Here is a 20,181-nt window from a genome sequence, read left to right as displayed (position 1 = left end):
GTAATAGATTGTTTACCTCTAGAAACATAGAGCGAAAGCCATCCATTGTCAAGAAAAGTTCATTTATAGTCACTCAAGCCTAGAAAAGCCTTACTACTCGGTTTAAATGCCTTTATAATCCCATTATTGAATTTTTTTTGAATTGTTTTTACATTTTTTGATTAAAACAGATTGTAATTGATTGTTTTCCTCGGGAAACGTGGAGCGAAAGCCATCCATTGTCAAGAAAAGATCATTTATAGTCACTCATGCCTAGAAAAAGCCTTATTACTCGGTTTAAATGCCTTTATAATCCCATTATTGAATTTATTTTGAATTGTTTTTACATTTTTTGATTAAAACAGATAGTAACTGATTGTTTGCCTCGGGAAACGTGGTGCGAAAGCCATCCATTGTCAAGAAAAGTTCATTTATAGTCACTCATTCCTAGAAAAGCCTTATTACTCGGTTTAAATGCCTTTATAATCCCATTATTGAATTTATTTTGAATTTTTTTTACATTTTTTCATTAAAACAGATTGTAATTGATTGTTTGCCTTGGGAAACTTGGAACGAAAGCCATCCATTGTCAAGAAAAGTTCATTTATAGTCACTCATGCCTAGAAAAGCCTTATTATTCGGTTTAAATGCCTTTATAATCCCATTATTGAATTTATTTTGAAATTTTTTACATTTTTTGATTAAAACATATTCTAATTGATTGTTTGCCTCGGGAAACTTGGAGCGAAAGCCATCCATTGTCAAGAAAAGATCATTTATAGTCACTCATGCCTAGAAAAGCCTTATTACTCGGTTTAAATGCCTTTATAATCCCATTATTGAATTTATTTTGAATTTTTTTTACATTTTTTCATTAAAACAGATTGTAATTGATTGTTTGCCTCGGGAAACTTGGAGCGAAAGCCATCCATTGTCAAGAAAAGTTCATTTATAGTCACTCATGCCTAGAAAAGCCTTATTACTCGATTTAAATGCCTTTATAATCCCATTATTGAATTTCTTTTGAATTTTTTTTACATTTTTTGATTAAAACATATTCTAATTGATTGTTTGTCTCGGGAAACTTGGAGTGAAAGCTATCCATTGTCAAGAAAAGATCATTTATAGTCACTCATGCCTAGAAAAGCCTTATTGCTCGGTTTAAATGACTTTATAATCCCATTATTGAATTTATTTTGAATTGTTTTTACATTTTTTGATTAAAACATATTGTAATTGAATGTTTACCTCTAGAAACATGGAGCAAAAGCCATCCATTGTCAAGAAAAGTTAATTTATAGTCACTCAAGCCTAGAAAAGCCTTATTACTCGGTTTAAATGCCTTTATAATACCATTATTGAATTTATTTTGAATGTTTTTTACATTTTTTGATTAAAACAGATTGTAATTGATTGTTTGCCTTGGGAAACGTGGAGCGAAAGCCATCCATTGTCAAGAAAAGTTCATTTATAGTCACTCATGCCTAGAAAAGCCTTATTACTCGGTTTAAATGCCTTTATAATCCCATTATTGAATTTATTTTGAATTTTTTTTACATTTTTTGATTAAAACAGATAGTAACTGATTGTTTGCCTCGGGAAACGTGGTGCGAAAGCCATCCATTGTCAAGAAATGTTCATTTATAGTCAATCAAGCCTAGAAAAGCCTTATTACTCGGTTGAAATGCCTTTATAATCCCATTACTAAATTTATTTTGAATTGTTTTTACATTTTTTGATTAAAACAGATTGTAATTGATTGTTTGCCTCGGGAAACATAGAGCGAATGCCATCCATTGTCAAGAAAAGTTCATTTATAGTCACTCATGCGTAGAAAAGCCTTATTACTCGGTTTAAATGCCTTTATAATCCCATTATTGAATTTATTTTGAATTTTTTTTACATTTTTTGATTAAAACAGATTGTAACTGATTGTTTGCCTCGGGAAACGTGGAGCGAAATCCATCCATTGTCAAGAAAAGATCATTTATAGTCACTCATGCCTAGAAAAGCCTTATTACTCGGTTTAAATGCCTTTATAACCCCATAATTGAATTTATTTTGAATTTTTTTTACATTTTTTTATTAAAACAGATTGTAATTGATTGTTTACCTCGGGAAACATGGAGCAAAAGCCATCCATTGTCAAGAAAAGTTCATTTATAGTCACTCAAGCCTAGAAAAGCAGTATTACTCGATTTAAATGCCTTTATAATCCCATTATTGAATTTATTTTGAATTGTTTTTACATTTTTTGATTAAAACAGATAGTAACTGATTGTTTGCCTCGGGAAACGTGGTGCGAAAGCCATCCATTGTCAAGAAAAGTTCATTTATAGTCACTCATTCCTAGAAAAGCCTTATTACTCGGTTTAAATGCCTTTATAATCCCATTATTGAATTTATTTTGAATTTTTTTTACATTTTTTGATTAAAACAGATTGTAATTGATTGTTTGCCTCGGGAAACTTGGAACGAAAGCCATCCATTGTCAAGAAAAGTTCATTTATAGTCACTCATGCCTAGAAAAGCCTTAGTACTCGGTTTAAATGCCTTTATAATCCCATTATTGAATTTATTTTGAATTGTTTTTACATTTTTTGATTAAAACAGATTGTAACTGATTGTTTGCCTCGGGAAACGTGGAGCGAAAGCCATCCATTGTCAAGAAAAGTTCATTTATATTCACTAATGCCTAGAAAAGCTTTATTACTCGGTTTAAATGCCTTTATAATCCCATTATTGAATTTATTTTCAATGTTTTTTACATTTTTTGATTAAAACATATTGTAATAGATTGTTTACCTCTAGAAACATAGAGCGAAAGCCATCCATTGTCAAGAAAAGTTCATTTATAGTCACTCAAGCCTAGAAAAGCCTTACTACTCGGTTTAAATGCCTTTATAATCCCATTATTGAATTTATTTTGAATTGTTTTTACATTTTTTGATTAAAACAGATTGTAATTGATTGTTTTCCTCGGGAAACGTGGAGCGAAAGCCATCCATTGTCAAGAAAAGATCATTTATAGTCACTCATGCCTAGAAAAAGCCTTATTACTCGGTTTAAATGCCTTTATAATCCCATTATTGAATTTATTTTGAATTGTTTTTACATTTTTTGATTAAAACAGATAGTAACTGATTGTTTGCCTCGGGAAACGTGGTGCGAAAGCCATCCATTGTCAAGAAAAGTTCATTTATAGTCACTCATTCCTAGAAAAGCCTTATTACTCGGTTTAAATGCCTTTATAATCCCATTATTGAATTTATTTTGAATTTTTTTTACATTTTTTGATTAAAACAGATTGTAATTGATTGTTTGCCTCGGGAAACTTGGAACGAAAGCCATCCATTGTCAAGAAAAGTTCATTTATAGTCACTCATGCCTAGAAAAGCCTTATTATTCGGTTTAAATGCCTTTATAATCCCATTATTGAATTTATTTTGAAATTTTTTACATTTTTTGATTAAAACATATTCTAATTGATTGTTTGCCTCGGGAAACTTGGAGCGAAAGCCATCCATTGTCAAGAAAAGATCATTTATAGTCACTCATGCCTAGAAAAGCCTTATTACTCGGTTTAAATGCCTTTATAATCCCATTATTGAATTTATTTTGAATTTTTTTTACATTTTTTCATTAAAACAGATTGTAATTGATTGTTTGCCTCGGGAAACTTGGAGCGAAAGCCATCCATTGTCAAGAAAAGTTCATTTATAGTCACTCATGCCTAGAAAAGCCTTATTACTCGATTTAAATGCCTCTATAATCCCATTATTGAATTTCTTTTGAATTTTTTTTACATTTTTTGATTAAAACATATTCTAATTGATTGTTTGTCTCGGGAAACTTGGAGTGAAAGCCATCCATTGTCAAGAAAAGATCATTTATAGTCACTCATGCCTAGAAAAGCCTTATTGCTCGGTTTAAATGACTTTATAATCCCATTATTGAATTTATTTTGAATTGTTTTTACATTTTTTGATTAAAACATATTGTAATTGAATGTTTACCTCTAGAAACATGGAGCAAAAGCCATCCATTGTCAAGAAAAGTTAATTTATAGTCACTCAAGCCTAGAAAAGCCTTATTACTTGGTTTAAATGCCTTTATAATACCATTATTGAATTTATTTTGAATGTTTTTTACATTTTTTGATTAAAACAGATTGTAATTGATTGTTTGCCTTGGGAAACGTGGAGCGAAAGCCATCCATTGTCAAGAAAAGTTCATTTATAGTCACTCATGCCTAGAAAAGCCTTATTACTCGGTTTAAATGCCTTTATAATCCCATTATTGAATTTATTTTGAATTTTTTTTACATTTTTTGATTAAAACAGATAGTAACTGATTGTTTGCCTCGGGAAACGTGGTGCGAAAGCCATCCATTGTCAAGAAATGTTCATTTATAGTCAATCAAGCCTAGAAAAGCCTTATTACTCGGTTGAAATGCCTTTATAATCCCATTACTAAATTTATTTTGAATTGTTTTTACATTTTTTGATTAAAACAGATTGTAATTGATTGTTTGCCTCGGGAAACATAGAGCGAATGCCATCCATTGTCAAGAAAAGTTCATTTATAGTCACTCATGCGTAGAAAAGCCTTATTACTCGGTTTAAATGCCTTTATAATCCCATTATTGAATTTATTTTGAATTTTTTTTACATTTTTTGATTAAAACAGATTGTAACTGATTGTTTGCCTCGGGAAACGTGGAGCGAAAGCCATCCATTGTCAAGAAAAGATCATTTATAGTCACTCATGCCTAGAAAAGCCTTATTACTCGGTTTAAATGCCTTTATAACCCCATAATTGAATTTATTTTGAATTTTTTTTACATTTTTTTATTAAAACAGATTGTAATTGATTGTTTACCTCGGGAAACATGGAGCAAAAGCCATCCATTGTCAAGAAAAGTTCATTTATAGTCACTCAAGCCTAGAAAAGCATTATTACTCGATTTAAATGCCTTTATAATCCCATTATTGAATTTATTTTGAATTGTTTTTACATTTTTTGATTAAAACAGATTGTAACTGATTGTTTGCCTCGGGAAACGTGGAGCGAAAGCCATCCATTGTCAAGAAAAGTTCATTTATATTCACTAATGCCTAGAAAAGCCTTATTACTCGGTTTAAATGCCTTTATAATCCCATTATTGAATTTATTTTCAATGTTTTTTACATTTTTTGATTAAAACATATTGTAATAGATTGTTTACCTCTAGAAACATGGAGCGAAAGCCATCCATTGTCAAGAAAATTTCATTTATAGTCACTCAAGCCTAGAAAAGCCTTACTACTCGGTTTAAATGCCTTTATAATCCCATTATTGAATTTATTTTGAATTGTTTTTACATTTTTTAATTAAAACAGATTGTAATTGATTGTTTTCCTCGGGAAACGTGGAGCGAAAGCCATCCATTGTCAAGAAAAGTTCATTTATAGTCACTCAAGCCTAGAAAAGCCTTACTACTCGGTTTAAATGCCTTTATAATCCCATTATTGAATTTATTTTCAATGTTTTTTACATTTTTTGATTAAAACATATTGTAATAGATTGTTTACCTCTAGAAACATGGAGCGAAAGCCATCCATTGTCAAGAAAAGTTCATTTATAGTCACTCATGCGTAGAAAAGCCTTATTACTCGGTTTAAATGCCTTTATAATCTTATTATTGAATTTATTTTGAATTTTTTTTACATTTTTTGATTAAAACATATTGTAATTGAATGTTTACCTCTAGAAACATGGAGCAAAAGCCATCCATTTTCAAGAAAAGTTCATTTATAGACAATCAAGCCTAGAAAAGCCTTATTACTCGGTTTAAATGCCTTTATAATCCCATTATTGAATTTATTTTGAATTTTTTTTACATTTTTTGATTAAAACAGATTGTAATTGATTGTTTGCCTCGGGAAACGTGGAGCGAAAGCCATCCATTGTCAAGAAAAGATCATTTATAGTCACTCATGCCTAGAAAACGGCTTATTACTCGGTTTAAATGCCTTTATAATCCCATTATTGAATTTATTTTGAATTGTTTTTACATTTTTTGATTAAAACAGATTGTAATTGATTGTTTGCCTCGGGAAACGTGAAGCAAAAGCCATCCATTGTCAAGAAAAGTTCATTTATAGTCACTCATGCCTAGAAAAGCCTTATTACTCGGTTTAAATGCCTTTATAATCCCATTATTGAATTTATTTTGAATTGTTTTTACATTTTTTGATTAAAACAGATTGTAACTGATTGTTTGCCTCGGGAAACGTGGAGCGAAAGCCATCCATTGTCAAGAAAAGTTCATTTATATTCACTAATGCCTAGAAAAGCCTTATTACTCGGTTTAAATGCCTTTATAATCCCATTATTGAATTTATTTTCAATGTTTTTTACATTTTTTGATTAAAACATATTGTAATAGATTGTTTACCTCTAGAAACATGGAGCAAAAGCCATCCATTGTCAAGAAAAGTTCATTTATAGTCATTCAAGCTTAGAAAAGCATTATTACTCGATTTAAATGCCTTTATAATCCCATTATTGAATTTATTTTGAATTGTTTTTACATTTTTTGATTAAAACAGATTGTAACTGATTGTTTGCCTCGGGAAACGTGGAGCGAAAGCCATCCATTGTCAAGAAAAGTTCATTTATATTCACTAATGCCTAGAAAAGCCTTATTACTCGGTTTAAATGCCTTTATAATCCCATTATTGAATTTATTTTCAATGTTTTTTACATTTTTTGATTAAAACATATTGTAATAGATTGTTTACCTCTAGAAACATGGAGCGAAAGCCATCCATTGTCAAGAAAAGTTCATTTATAGTCACTCAAGCCTAGAAAAGCCTTACTACTCGGTTTAAATGCCTTTATAATCCCATTATTGAATTTATTTTGAATTGTTTTTACATTTTTTGATTAAAACAGATTGTAATTGATTGTTTTCCTCGGAAACGTGGAGCGAAAGCCATCCATTGTCAAGAAAAGATCATTTATAGTCACTCATGCCTAGAAAAAGCCTTATTACTCGGTTTAAATGCCTTTATAATCCCATTATTGAATTTATTTTGAATTGTTTTTACATTTTTTGATTAAAACAGATAGTAACTGCTTGTTTGCCTCGGGAAACATGGTGCGAAAGCCAACCATTGTCAAGAAAAGTTCATTTATAGTCACTCATTCCTAGAAAAGCCTTATTACTCGGTTTAAATGCCTTTATAATCCCATTATTGAATTTATTTTGAATTGTTTTTACATTTTTTGATTAAAACAGATTGTAACTGATTGTTTGCCTCGGGAAACGTGGAGCGAAAGCCATCCATTGTCAAGAAAAGTTCATTTATATTCACTAATGCCTAGAAAAGCCTTATTACTCGGTTTAAATGCCTTTATAATCCCATTATTGAATTTATTTTCAATGTTTTTTACATTTTTTGATTAAAACATATTGTAATAGATTGTTTACCTCTAGAAACATGGAGCGAAAGCCATCCATTGTCAAGAAAAGTTCATTTATAGTCACTCAAGCCTAGAAAAGCCTTACTACTCGGTTTAAATGCCTTTATAATCCCATTATTGAATTTATTTTGAATTGTTTTTACATTTTTTGATTAAAACAGATTGTAATTGATTGTTTTCCTCGGGAAACGTGGAGCGAAAGCCATCCATTGTCAAGAAAAGTTCATTTATAGTCACTCAAGCCTAGAAAAGCCTTACTACTCGGTTTAAATGCCTTTATAATCCCATTATTGAATTTATTTTGAATTGTTTTTACATTTTTTGATTAAAACAGATTGTAACTGATTGTTTGCCTCGGGAAACGTGGAGCGAAAGCCATCCATTGTCAAGAAAAGTTCATTTATATTCACTAATGCCTAGAAAAGCCTTATTACTCGGTTTAAATGCCTTTATAATCCCATTATTGAATTTATTTTCAATGTTTTTTACATTTTTTGATTAAAACATATTGTAATAGATTGTTTACCTCTAGAAACATGGAGCGAAAGCCATCCATTGTCAAGAAAAGTTCATTTATAGTCACTCATGCGTAGAAAAGCCTTATTACTCGGTTTAAATGCCTTTATAATCTTATTATTGAATTTATTTTGAATTTTTTTTACATTTTTTGATTAAAACATATTGTAATTGAATGTTTAGCTCTAGAAACATCAAGCAAAAGCCATCCATTGTCAAGAAAAGTTCATTTATAGTCAATCGAGCCTAGAAAAGCCTTATTACTCGGTTTAAATGCCTTTATAATCCCATTATTGAATTTATTTTGAATTTTTTTTACATTTTTTGATTAAAACAGATTGTAATTGATTGTTTGCCTCGGGAAACGTGGAGCGAAAGCCATCCATTGTCAAGAAAAGATCATTTATAGTCACTCATGCCTAGAAAAAGCCTTATTACTCGGTTTAAATGCCTTTATAATCCCATTATTGAATTTATTTTGAATTGTTTTTACATTTTTTGATTAAAACAGATTGTAATTGATTGTTTGCCTCGGGAAACGTGAAGCGAAAGCCATCCATTGTCAAGAAAAGTTCATTTATAGTCACTCATGCCTAGAAAAGCCTTATTACTCGGTTTAAATGCCTTTATAATCCCATTATTGAATTTATTTTGAATTCTTTTTACATTTTTGGATTAAAACATATTGTAATAGATTGTTTACCTCTAGAAACATGGAGCAAAAGCCATCCATTGTCAAGAAAAGTTCACTTATAGTCACTCAAGCCTAGAAAAGCCTTACTACTCGGTTTAAATGCCTTTATAATCCCATTATTGAATTTATTTTGAATTGTTTTTACATTTTTCGATTCAAACAGATTGTAATTGATTGTTTGCCTCGGGAAACGTGGAGCGAAAGCCATCCATTGTCTAGAAAAGTTCATTTATAGTCACTCATGGCTAGAAAAGCCTTATTACTCGGTTTAAATGCCTTTATAATCCCATTATTGAATTTATTTTAAATTTTTTTTACATTTTTTGTTTAAAACAGATTCTAATTGATTGTTTGCCTCGGGAAACGTGGAGCAAAAGCCATCTATTGTCAAGAAAAGTTCATTTATAGTCACTCATGCGTAGAAAAGCCTTATTACTCGGTTTAAATGCCTTTATAATCCCATTATTGAATTTATTTTGAATTTTTTTTACATTTTTTGATTAAAACATATTGTAATTGAATGTTTACCTCTAGAAACATGGAGCAAAAGCCATCCATTGTCAAGAAAAGTTCATTTATAGTCACTCAAGCCTAGAAAAGCCTTATTACTCAGTTTAAATGCCTTTATAATCCCATTATTGAATTTATTTTGAATTTTTTTTGCATTTTTTGATTAAAACATATTCTAATTGATTGTTTGCCTCGGGAAACGTGGAGCAAAAGCGATCCATTCTCAAAAAAAGTTCATTTATAGTCACTTATGCCTAGAAAAGCCTTATTACTCGGTTTAAATGCCTTTATAATCCCATTATTGAATTTATTTTGAATGTTTTTTTACATTTTTGATTAAAACAGATTGCAATTGATTGTTTGCCTCGAGAAACGTGGAGCGAAAGCCATCCATTGTCAACAAAAGTTCATTTATAGTCACTCATGCCTAGAAAAGCCTTATTACTCGGTTTAAATGCGTTTATAATCCCATTATTGAGTTTGTTTTGAATTTTTTTTACATTTTTTGATTAAAATAGATTGTAATTGATTGTTTACCTCGGGAAACTTGGAGGGAAAGCCATCCATTGTCAAGAAAAGTTCATTTATAGTCACTCATGCCTAGAAAAGCCTTATTACTCGGTTTAAATGCCTTTATAATCCCATTATTGAATTTATTTTGAATGTTTTTTACATTTTTGATTAAAACAGATTGTAATTTATTGTTTGCCTCGGGAAACGTGGAGCGAAAGCCATCCATTGTCAAGAAAAGATCATTTATAGTCACTCATGCCTAGAAAAGCCTTATTGCTCGGTTTAAATGCCTTTATAATCCCATTATTGAATTTATTTTGAATTTTTTTTACATTTTTTGATTAAAACAGATTGTAATTGATTGTTTGCCTCAAAAAACGTGGAACGAAAGCCATCCATTGTCAAGAAAAGTTCATTTATAGTCACTCATGCCTAGAAAAAGCCTTATTACTCGGTTTAAATGCCTTTATAATCCCATTATTGAATTTATTTTGAATTGTTTTTACATTTTTTGATGAAAACAGATTGTAATTGATTGTTTACCTCGGGAAACGTGGAGCGAAAGCCATCCATTGTCATGAAAAGTTCATTTATAGTCACTCATGCCTAGAAAAGCCTTATTGCTCGGTTTAAATGCCTTTATAATCCCATTATTGAATTTATTTTGAATTTTTTTACATTTTTTGATTAAAACATATTCTAATTGATTGTTTACCTCGAGAAACTTGGAGCGAAAGCCATCCATTCTCAAAAAAAGTTCATTTATAGTCACTCATGCCTATAAAAGCCTTATTACTCGGTTTAAATGCCTTTATAATCCCATTATTGAATTTATTTTGAATTGTTTTTACATTTTTTGATTAAAACAGATTGTAACTGATTGTTTGCCTCGGGAAACGTGGAGCGAAAGCCATCCATTGTCAAAAAAAGTTCATTTATAGTCACTCATGCCTAGAAAAGCCTTATTACTCGGTTTAAATGCCTTTATAATCCCATTATTGAATTTATTTTGAATTTTTTTTACATTTTTTGATTAAAACCGATTGTAATTGATTGTTTGCCTCGGGAAACGTGGAGCGAAAGCCATCCATTGTCAAGAAAAGTTCATTTATAGTCACTCATGCCTAGAAAAGCCTTATTACTTAGTTTAAATGCCTTTATAATCCCATTATTGAATTTATTTTGAATTTTTTTTACATTTTTTGATTAAAACAGATTGTAATTGATTGTTTGCCTCGGGAAACGTGGAGCGAAAGACATCCATTGTCAAGAAAAGTTCATTTATAGTCACTCATGCGTAGAAAAGCCTTATTACTCGGTTTAAATGCCTTTATAATCCCATTATTGAATTTATTTTGAATTGTTTTTACATTTTTTGATTAAAACAGATTGTAACTGATTGTTTGCCTCGGGAAACGTGGAGCGAAAGCCATCCATTGTCAAGAAAAGTTCATTTATATTCACTAATGCCTAGAAAAGCCTTATTACTCGGTTTAAATGCCTTTATAATCCCATTATTGAATTTATTTTCAATGTTTTTTACATTTTTTGATTAAAACATATTGTAATAGATTGTTTACCTCTAGAAACATGGAGCGAAAGCCATCCATTGTCAAGAAAAGTTCATTTATAGTCACTCAAGCCTAGAAAAGCCTTACTACTCGGTTTAAATGCCTTTATAATCCCATTATTGAATTTATTTTGAATTGTTTTTACATTTTTTGATTAAAACAGATTGTAATTGATTGTTTTCCTCGGGAAACGTGGAGCGAAAGCCATCCATTGTCAAGAAAAGATCATTTATAGTCACTCATGCCTAGAAAAAGCCTTATTACTCGGTTTAAATGCCTTTATAATCCCATTATTGAATTTATTTTGAATTGTTTTTACATTTTTTGATTAAAACAGATAGTAACTGCTTGTTTGCCTCGGGAAACATGGTGCGAAAGCCAACCATTGTCAAGAAAAGTTCATTTATAGTCACTCATTCCTAGAAAAGCCTTATTACTCGGTTTAAATGCCTTTATAATCCCATTATTGAATTTATTTTGAATTGTTTTTACATTTTTTGATTAAAACAGATTGTAACTGATTGTTTGCCTCGGGAAACGTGGAGCGAAAGCCATCCATTGTCAAGAAAAGTTCATTTATATTCACTAATGCCTAGAAAAGCCTTATTACTCGGTTTAAATGCCTTTATAATCCCATTATTGAATTTATTTTCAATGTTTTTTACATTTTTTGATTAAAACATATTGTAATAGATTGTTTACCTCTAGAAACATGGAGCGAAAGCCATCCATTGTCAAGAAAAGTTCATTTATAGTCACTCAAGCCTAGAAAAGCCTTACTACTCGGTTTAAATGCCTTTATAATCCCATTATTGAATTTATTTTGAATTGTTTTTACATTTTTTGATTAAAACAGATTGTAATTGATTGTTTTCCTCGGGAAACGTGGAGCGAAAGCCATCCATTGTCAAGAAAAGTTCATTTATAGTCACTCAAGCCTAGAAAAGCCTTACTACTCGGTTTAAATGCCTTTATAATCCCATTATTGAATTTATTTTGAATTGTTTTTACATTTTTTGATTAAAACAGATTGTAACTGATTGTTTGCCTCGGGAAACGTGGAGCGAAAGCCATCCATTGTCAAGAAAAGTTCATTTATATTCACTAATGCCTAGAAAAGCCTTATTACTCGGTTTAAATGCCTTTATAATCCCATTATTGAATTTATTTTCAATGTTTTTTACATTTTTTGATTAAAACATATTGTAATAGATTGTTTACCTCTAGAAACATGGAGCGAAAGCCATCCATTGTCAAGAAAAGTTCATTTATAGTCACTCATGCGTAGAAAAGCCTTATTACTCGGTTTAAATGCCTTTATAATCTTATTATTGAATTTATTTTGAATTTTTTTTACATTTTTTGATTAAAACATATTGTAATTGAATGTTTACCTCTAGAAACATCAAGCAAAAGCCATCCATTGTCAAGAAAAGTTCATTTATAGTCAATCCAGCCTAGAAAAGCCTTATTACTCGGTTTAAATGCCTTTATAATCCCATTATTGAATTTATTTTGAATTTTTTTTACATTTTTTGATTAAAACAGATTGTAATTGATTGTTTGCCTCGGGAAACGTGGAGCGAAAGCCATCCATTGTCAAGAAAAGATCATTTATAGTCACTCATGCCTAGAAAAAGCCTTATTACTCGGTTTAAATGCCTTTATAATCCCATTATTGAATTTATTTTGAATTGTTTTTACATTTTTTGATTAAAACAGATTGTAATTGATTGTTTGCCTCGGGAAACGTGAAGCGAAAGCCATCCATTGTCAAGAAAAGTTCATTTATAGTCACTCATGCCTAGAAAAGCCTTATTACTCGGTTTAAATGCCTTTATAATCCCATTATTGAATTTATTTTGAATTCTTTTTACATTTTTGGATTAAAACATATTGTAATAGATTGTTTACCTCTAGAAACATGGAGCAAAAGCCATCCATTGTCAAGAAAAGTTCACTTATAGTCACTCAAGCCTAGAAAAGCCTTACTACTCGGTTTAAATGCCTTTATAATCCCATTATTGAATTTATTTTGAATTGTTTTTACATTTTTCGATTCAAACAGATTGTAATTGATTGTTTGCCTCGGGAAACGTGGAGCGAAAGCCATCCATTGTCTAGAAAAGTTCATTTATAGTCACTCATGGCTAGAAAAGCCTTATTACTCGGTTTAAATGCCTTTATAATCCCATTATTGAATTTATTTTAAATTTTTTTTACATTTTTTGTTTAAAACAGATTCTAATTGATTGTTTGCCTCGGGAAACGTGGAGCAAAAGCCATCTATTGTCAAGAAAAGTTCATTTATAGTCACTCATGCGTAGAAAAGCCTTATTACTCGGTTTAAATGCCTTTATAATCCCATTCTTGAATTTATTTTGAATTTTTTTTACATTTTTTGATTAAAACATATTGTAATTGAATGTTTACCTCTAGAAACATGGAGCAAAAGCCATCCATTGTCAAGAAAAGTTCATTTATAGTCACTCAAGCCTAGAAAAGCCTTATTACTCAGTTTAAATGCCTTTATAATCCCATTATTGAATTTATTTTGAATTTTTTTTGCATTTTTTGATTAAAACATATTCTAATTGATTGTTTGCCTCGGGAAACGTGGAGCGAAAGCGATCCATTCTCAAAAAAAGTTCATTTATAGTCACTTATGCCTAGAAAAGCCTTATTACTCGGTTTAAATGCCTTTATAATCCCATTATTGAATTTATTTTGAATGTTTTTTTACATTTTTGATTAAAACAGATTGCAATTGATTGTTTGCCTCGAGAAACGTGGAGCGAAAGCCATCCATTGTCAACAAAAGTTCATTTATAGTCACTCATGCCTAGAAAAGCCTTATTACTCGGTTTAAATGCCTTTATAATCCCATTATTGAGTTTGTTTTGAATTTTTTTTACATTTTTTGATTAAAACAGATTGTAATTGATTGTTTACCTCGGGAAACTTGGAGGGAAAGCCATCCATTGTCAAGAAAAGTTCATTTATAGTCACTCAAGCCTAGAAAAGCCTTATTACTCGGTTTAAATGCCTTTATAATCTCATTATTGAATTTATTTTGAATTGTTTTTACATTTTTTGATTAAAACAGATTGTAATTGATTCTTTGCCTCGGGAAACGTGGAGCGAAAGCCATCCATTGTCAAGAAAAGTTCATTTATAGTCACTCATGCCTAGAAAAGCCTTATTACTCGGTTTAAATGCCTTTATAATCCCATTATTGAATTTATTTTGAATGTTTTTTACATTTTTGATTAAAACAGATTGTAATTGATTGTTTGCCTCGGGAAACGTGGAGCGAAAGCCATCCATTGTCAAGAAAAGATCATTTATAGTCACTCATGCCTAGAAAAGCCTTATTGCTCGGTTTAAATGCCTTTATAATCCCATTATTGAATTTATTTTGAATTTTTTTTACATTTTTTGATTAAAACAGATTGTAATTGATTGTTTGCCTCAAAAAACGTGGAACGAAAGCCATCCATTGTCAAGAAAAGTTCATTTATAGTCACTCATGCCTAGAAAAAGCCTTATTACTCGGTTTAAATGCCTTTATAATCCCATTATTGAATTTATTTTGAATTGTTTTTACATTTTTTGATGAAAACAGATTGTAATTGATTGTTTGCCTCGGGAAACGTGGAGCGAAAGCCATCCATTGTCAAGAAAAGTTCATTTATAGTCACTCATGCCTAGAAAAGCCTTATTGCTCGGTTTAAATGCCTTTATAATCCCATTATTGAATTTATTTTGAATTTTTTTACATTTTTTGATTAAAACATATTCTAATTGATTGTTTACCTCGAGAAACTTGGAGCGAAAGCCATCCATTCTCAAAAAAAGTTCATTTATAGTCACTCATGCCTATAAAAGCCTTATTACTCGGTTTAAATGCCTTTATAATCCCATTATTGAATTTATTTTGAATTGTTTTTACATTTTTTGATTAAAACAGATTGTAACTGATTGTTTGCCTCGGGAAACGTGGAGCGAAAGCCATCCATTGTCAAGAAAAGTTCATTTATAGTCACTCATGCCTAGAAAAGCCTTATTACTCGGTTTAAATGCCTTTATAATCCCATTATTGAATTTATTTTGAATTTTTTTTACATTTTTTGATTAAAACCGATTGTAATTGATTGTTTGCCTCGGGAAACGTGGAGCGAAAGCCATCCATTGTCAAGAAAAGTTCATTTATAGTCACTCATGCCTAGAAAAGCCTTATTACTTAGTTTAAATGCCTTTATAATCCCATTATTGAATTTATTTTGAATTTTTTTTACATTTTTTGATTAAAACAGATTGTAATTGATTGTTTGCCTCGGGAAACGTGGAGCGAAAGACATCCATTGTCAAGAAAAGTTCATTTATAGTCACTCATGCGTAGAAAAGCCTTATTACTCGGTTTAAATGCCTTTATAATCCCATTATTGAATTTATTTTGAATTTTTTTTACATTTTTTCATTAAAACATATTGTAATTGAATGTTTACCTCTAGAAACATGGAGCAAAAGCCATCCATTGTCAAGAAAAGTTCATTTATAGTCACTCAAGCCTAGAAAAGCCTTATTACTCAGTTTAAATGCCTTTATAATCCCATTATTGAATTTATTTTGAATTTTTTTTGCATTTTTTGATTAAAACATATTCTAATTGATTGTTTGCCTCGGGAAACGTGGAGCGAAAGCGATCCATTCTCAAAAAAAGTTCATTTATAGTCACTTATGCCTAGAAAAGCCTTATTACTCGGTTTAAATGCCTTTATAATCCCATTATTGAATTTATTTTGAATGTTTTTTTACATTTTTGATTAAAACAGATTGCAATTGATTGTTTGCCTCGAGAAACGTGGAGCGAAAGCCATCCATTGTCAACAAAAGTTCATTTATAGTCACTCATGCCTAGAAAAGCCTTATTACTCGGTTTAAATGCCTTTATAATCCCATTATTGAGTTTATTTTGAATTTTTTTTACATTTTTTGATTAAAACAGATTGTAATTGATTGTTTACCTCGGGAAACTTGGAGGGAAAGCCATCCATTGTCAAGAAAAGTTCATTTATAGTCACTCAAGCCTAGAAAAGCCTTATTACTCGGTTTAAATGCCTTTATAATCTCATTATTGAATTTATTTTGAATTGTTTTTACATTTTTTGATTAAAACAGATTGTAATTGATTCTTTGCCTCGGGAAACGTGGAGCGAAAGCCATCCATTGTCAAGAAAAGTTCATTTATAGTCACTCATGCCTAGAAAAGCCTTATTACTCGGTTTAAATGCCTTTATAATCCCATTATTGAATTTATTTTGAATGTTTTTTACATTTTTGATTAAAACAGATTGTAATTTATTGTTTGCCTCGGGAAACGTGGAGCGAAAGCCATCCATTGTCAAGAAAAGATCATTTATAGTCACTCATGCCTAGAAAAGCCTTATTGCTCGGTTTAAATGCCTTTATAATCCCATTATTGAATTTATTTTGAATTTTTTTTACATTTTTTGATTAAAACAGATTGTAATTGATTGTTTGCCTCAAAAAACGTGGAACGAAAGCCATCCATTGTCAAGAAAAGTTCATTTATAGTCACTCATGCCTAGACAAAGCCTTATTACTCGGTTTAAATGCCTTTATAATCCCATTATTGAATTTATTTTGAATTGTTTTTACATTTTTTGATGAAAACAGATTGTAATTGATTGTTTGCCTCGGGAAACGTGGAGCGAAAGCCATCCATTGTCAAGAAAAGTTCATTTATAGTCACTCATGCCTAGAAAAGCCTTATTGCTCGGTTTAAATGCCTTTATAATCCCATTATTGAATTTATTTTGAATTTTTTTACATTTTTTGATTAAAACATATTCTAATTGATTGTTTACCTCGAGAAACTTGGAGCGAAAGCCATCCATTCTCAAAAAAAGATCATTTATAGTCACTCATGCCTATAAAAGCCTTATTACTCGGTTTAAATGCCTTTATAATCCCATTATTGAATTTATTTTGAATTTTTTTTACATTTTTTGATTAAAACAGATTGTAATTGATTGTTTGCCTCGGGAAACGTGGAGCGAAAGACATCCATTGTCAAGAAAAGTTCATTTATAGTCACTCATGCGTAGAAAAGCCTTATTACTCGGTTTAAATGCCTTTATAATCCCATTATTGAATTTATTTTGAATTGTTTTTACATTTTTTGATTAAAACAGATTGTAACTGATTGTTTGCCTCGGGAAACGTGGAGCGAAAGCCATCCATTGTCAAGAAAAGTTGATTTATATTCACTAATGCCTAGAAAAGCCTTATTACTCGGTTTAAATGCCTTTATAATCCCATTATTGAATTTATTTTCAATGTTTTTTACATTTTTTGATTAAAACATATTGTAATAGATTGTTTACCTCTAGAAACTTGGAGCGAAAGCCATCCATTGTCAAGAAAAGTTCATTTATAGTCACTCAAGCCTAGAAAAGCCTTACTACTCGGTTTAAATGCCTTTATAATCCCATTATTGAATTTATTTTGAATTGTTTTTACATTTTTTGATTAAAACAGATTGTAATTGATTGTTTTCCTCGGGAAACGTGGAGCGAAAGCCATCCATTGTCAAGAAAAGATCGTTTATAGTCACTCATGCCTAGAAAAAGCCTTATTACTCGGTTTAAATGCCTTTATAATCCCATTATTGAATTTATTTTGAATTGTTTTTACATTTTTTGATTAAAACAGATAGTAACTGATTGTTTGCCTCGGGAAACATGGTGCGAAAGCCAACCATTGTCAAGAAAAGTTCATTTATAGTCACTCAAGCCTAGAAAAGCCTTACTACTCGGTTTAAATGCCTTTATAATCCCATTATTGAATTTATTTTGAATTGTTTTTACATTTTTTGATTAAAACAGATTGTAACTGATTGTTTGCCTCGGGAAACGTGGAGCGAAAGCCATCCATTGTCAAGAAAAGTTCATTTATATTCACTAATGCCTAGAAAAGCCTTATTACTCGGTTTAAATGCCTTTATAATCCCATTATTGAATTTATTTTCAATGTTTTTTACATTTTTTGATTAAAACATATTGTAATAGATTGTTTACCTCTAGAAACATGGAGCGAAAGCCATCCATTGTCAAGAAAAGTTCATTTATAGTCACTCAAGCCTAGAAAAGCCTTACTACTCGGTTTAAATGCCTTTATAATCCCATTATTGAATTTATTTTGAATTGTTTTTACATTTTTTGATTAAAACAGATTGTAATTGATTGTTTTCCTCGGGAAACGTGGAGCGAAAGCCATCCATTGTCAAGAAAAGATCATTTATAGTCACTCATGCCTAGAAAAAGCCTTATTACTCGGTTTAAATGCCTTTATAATCCCATTATTGAATTTATTTTGAATTGTTTTTACATTTTTTGATTAAAACAGATAGTAACTGATTGTTTGCCTCGGGAAACATGGTGCGAAAGCCAACCATTGTCAAGAAAAGTTCATTTATAGTCACTCATTCCTAGAAAAGCCTTATTACTCGATTTAAATGCCTTTATAATCCCATTATTGAATTTATTTTGAATTGTTTTTACATTTTTTGATTACAACAGATTGTAACTGATTGTTTGCCTCGGGAAACGTGGAGCGAAAGCCATCCATTGTCAAGAAAAGTTCATTTATATTCACTAATGCCTAGAAAAGCCTTATTACTCGGTTTAAATGCCTTTATAATCCCATTATTGAATTTATTTTCAATGTTTTTTACATTTTTTGATTAAAACATATTGTAATAGATTGTTTACCTCTAGAAACATGGAGCGAAAGCCATCCATTGTCAAGAAAAGTTCATTTATAGTCACTCAAGCCTAGAAAAGCCTTACTACTCGGTTTAAATGCCTTTATAATCCCATTATTGAATTTATTTTGAATTGTTTTTACATTTTTTGATTAAAACAGATTGTAATTGATTGTTTTCCTCGAGAAACGTGGAGCGAAAGCCATCCATTGTCAAGAAAAGTTCATTTATAGTCACTCAAGCCTAGAAAAGCCTTACTACTCGGTTTAAATGCCTTTATAATCCCATTATTGAATTTATTTTGAATTGTTTTTACATTTTTTGATTAAAACAGATTGTAACTGATTGTTTGCCTCGGGAAACGTGGAGCGAAAGCCATCCATTGTCAAGAAAAGTTCATTTATATTCACTAATGCCTAGAAAAGCCTTATTACTCGGTTTAAATGCCTTTATAATCCCATTATTGAATTTATTTTCAATGTTTTTTACATTTTTTGATTAAAACATATTGTAATAGATTGTTTACCTCTAGAAACATGGAGCGAAAGCCATCCATTGTCAAGAAAAGTTCATTTATAGTCACTCATGCGTAGAAAAGCCTTATTACTCGGTTTAAATGCCTTTATAATCTTATTATTGAATTTATTTTGAATTTTTTTTACATTTTTTGATTAAAACATATTGTAATTGAATGTTTACCTCTAGAAACATCAAGCAAAAGCCATCCATTGTCAAGAAAAGTTCATTTATAGTCAATCAAGCCTAGAAAAGCCTTATTACTCGGTTTAAATGCCTTTATAATCCCATTATTGAATTTATTTTGAATTTTTTTTACATTTTTTGATTAAAACAGATTGTAATTGATTATTTACCTCGGGAAACGTGGAGCGAAAGCCATCCATTGTCAAGAAAAGATCATTTATAGTCACTCATGCCTAGAAAAAGCCTTATTACTCGGTTTAAATGCCTTTATAATCCCATTATTGAATTTATTTTGAATTGTTTTTACATTTTTTGATTAAAACAGATTGTAATTGATTGTTTGCCTCGGGAAACGTGAAGCGAAAGCCATCCATTGTCAAGAAAAGTTCATTTATAGTCACTCATGCCTAGAAAAGCCTTATTACTCGGTTTAAATG

The sequence above is a fragment of the Theobroma cacao genome, chromosome 6 (genome assembly GCF_053813885.1).
Source record: "Theobroma cacao isolate CCN51 chromosome 6, ASM5381388v1, whole genome shotgun sequence".
Classification (NCBI taxonomy): domain Eukaryota; kingdom Viridiplantae; phylum Streptophyta; class Magnoliopsida; order Malvales; family Malvaceae; genus Theobroma; species Theobroma cacao.
This window is presented reverse-complemented; position numbering follows the sequence as displayed.